Source organism: Zingiber officinale, chromosome 3B (assembly GCF_018446385.1).
Source record: "Zingiber officinale cultivar Zhangliang chromosome 3B, Zo_v1.1, whole genome shotgun sequence".
Lineage (NCBI taxonomy): Eukaryota > Viridiplantae > Streptophyta > Magnoliopsida > Zingiberales > Zingiberaceae > Zingiber > Zingiber officinale.
In genome coordinates, this window is record NC_055991.1 from 109,746,791 (window position 1) to 109,750,069 (window position 3,279).

Here is a 3,279-nt window from a genome sequence, read left to right on the forward strand (position 1 = left end):
ACTCTTGATTGCCTCTTAGGGCTTACACTAACATTCTCCTTTTGTCACTAGTGTCAATCACTAAAATATCTAATATCCATTGACCTAGCGTGACCATTATACTTCCTCGGTGCAAAAGCCTTAGTCAAAGGATCTGTAATGTTAGCATTGTTCAGTTCTCTACATATCCTCACATCTCATATATCGATGATCCCTCGAATGAGATGGAATCATTGTAGTATCCAATACCCAGGACCACTATTTAAGTAAAATACATACCCTAACTGTGATCTAGAATCATCCTTGTCCATTTGGAAGCTTGCACCACTATAACCCTTTACAACAACCGTTATAACCCTTTACAGTAAGCTCTTTATCGCCTCCAAAGATCAACAAATAATCTTGAGTTCTTCTTAAGTACTTAAGAATATTCTTGACTGTTGTCCAGTGACCTTCAACTGGATTTGACTGGTATCTGCTCATCATGCTTAACGCATACTAGACATCTAAGCGAGTACAAAGCATGACATACATGATAGACCCTATAGCAGATGCATAAGGAATCTGATCCATGCGGTCCCTTGCTTCCTTAGAAGAGGGGCATTGAGTCTTCAAAAGACTCGCACCATGTGACATTGGCAGGAATCCCTTCTTGGAATCCTGCATGGCAAAACATTTAAGCACCTTGTCAATATATATACTCTGACTTAGACCTAGCAAGTTTTTAGATCTAGATCTTGATGTCTAAAATGTAGGCTGCTTCACCTAAGTCCTTCATTGAGAAACAATTCTCAAGTCAAGTCTTCACTAACTGAAGAGTAGAGATATCATCTCCAATGAGAAGTATGTCATCTACATACAATATGAGAAAGATGACTGTGTTCCCACTAACCTTCTTGTAGACACAAGGTTTATCTTCATTCTTTATGAAACCAAATGTTTTGATTGCATCATCAAATCGAAGATTCCAGCTTCTAGAAGCTTGCTTTAATCCATAAATGGATCTTTGCAACTTACAAACTTTTCCAGTATGCTTTGGATCTACAAAACCCTCAGGTTGTGTCATGTACACATCCTTGAGTAGATTTCTGTTAAGAAATACAGTTTTGACATCTATCTGCCATATCTCATAATTATAGTAAGCAACAATAGTAAGCATGATCCAAATGGACTTTAGCATCTCAACTGGTAAAAATGTTTCATCATAGTTTATACTATGAATCTGCTTGAATCCTTTAGTCACCAATCTACCTTTATAGGTATGCACATGCCCATCCATGTTTGTCTTCACCTTGAAGACCCACTTACACCTAATGGGTTTGATCCCTTCAGGTGGATCAACCAAAGTCTATACTTGGTTAGTGTACATGGATTCCATTTCGAGTCTCATGGCCTCTAGCCATTTCTCAGAATCTGGGCCCTGTGTAGCTTCCTGATAAGATGTTGGCTCGTTGAGACCAACTAGCACTACATCACCATTGTTAAACAAGAGAAAAGAATATCTCTCAGGTTGACGATGACTCCTATCAGATCTACGTAGAGCTTGTGCTACTTGAATAGGTTGTTGCTCCACAACTTCTTACGGTGTAACAACATCATGATCCACAACATCTTGTGGTTCCTGTTCAGTTTCCATCAAGGTGTCAGTGCTAGTTTGTGCATCTTGAATTTCTTCAAGATCGACTTTACTCCCACTAGTTTTTCTAGAAACAAATTCCCTTTCTAGAAAGACACCAGTTCTGGCAACAAACACCTTACTTTATGTGGGATTATAAAAGTAGTATTCGTTTGTTTCCTTGGGATATCCTACAAAATAGTACTTTTTTGATTTGGGTCTTAGTTTATCTAAGACTTATCATCAAATGTAAGCCTCACAACCCTAAATCTTCATGAAAGACATCTTGGGACTCTTCTCGATCCATATCATATATGGTATCTTTAAGACAACCTTACATGAAATGTGGTTAAGTGTGAAAGCAGCTGTCTCTAGAGCATGCCCCCAGAAGGAGGTAGGAAGATCTGTATGACTCATCATCGATCGTGTCATATCTAATAAAGTACTATTTCTCCTTTCTGATACATCATTCCATTGTGGTGTTCCAGGTGGAGTGAGTTGAGATATGATCCCACACTCAAGGAGATGGTCATGAAACTCTTGGCTAAGGTATACCCCACCTCGATCTGATCAAAGCATATTAATACTCTTACCAAGTTGGTTTTGTACTTCATTCTTGAATTCTTTGAACTTTTTCAAAAGATTCTGACTTGTATCTCATTAGATACACATAGTCGTACCTACTGAAATCATCAGTAAAAGTAATGAAGTAATGGCAGCCTCCTCTAGCTACTATTCTGAAAGAGTCACATACATCTGTATGTATGAGTCCTAACAAGTTATTTGCTCTTCCGCTATGTCCACTAAATGGAGTCTTTGTCATCTTGCCTTGAAGACAAGATTCACATGCCTCATATGATTCAAAATCAAATGAGTTCAAAAGTCCATCCTTATGGAGTTGGAATATGTGACTCTCATTTATGTGACCCAAGTGACAATGACAGAGATATGTTTGGTATTTATGTTATAGATCGGGTTATCAAAGTCTAGAATATAGAGTACATTCATAGGATGTGCACTACAGTAGAACATTTTATTGAAATAAATAGAACAATATTTGTCCTTTATTACAAATGAAAAACTTTTCTTGTCTAAACAAGAAGCAGAGATAATGTTCTTAGTCAGGGTAGGCACATAACAGCACTCTTCAAGTTTTAAAACAAGCCTAGTGGGCAAAGATAAGGAATATGTTCCTACAATTATAGCAGCAACCCTTGCACCATTGCTTACTTGTAGGTTCACTTCACCCTTTGTCAATGTTCTACTATTTCTCTACCACTACACATTAGTACAAATGTGAGATGCACACTCGGTATCTAATACCCATGAAGAAGAAATAGACAGATTGACTCTACAACATATATACTTGAGATAGAAGTCTCACTTCTCTTCCTTTTTAGTTCCTCTAGGTGTAACTTACAGTTCCTCTAGGTGTAACTTACAGTTCCTCTTCTAATGTCCGGTCTCACCACAATGGAAGCAGGTTCCTTCCTTAGCAACCCCACCTTTGGATTGCAATGAGTCTTGCCCTTTCCTTTGGCTTGGGTTTTACCATTACCTTTGGGCTTCCATTGCCTTTGCCCCTTTTGCATTGAAACAGAGCCTTAGAGATCTCAAATCTCTCATGCCTTGCTTGTCCTTGATATAGTTGTCTAAGATGTTCAACCATATCATAAGCATCCATG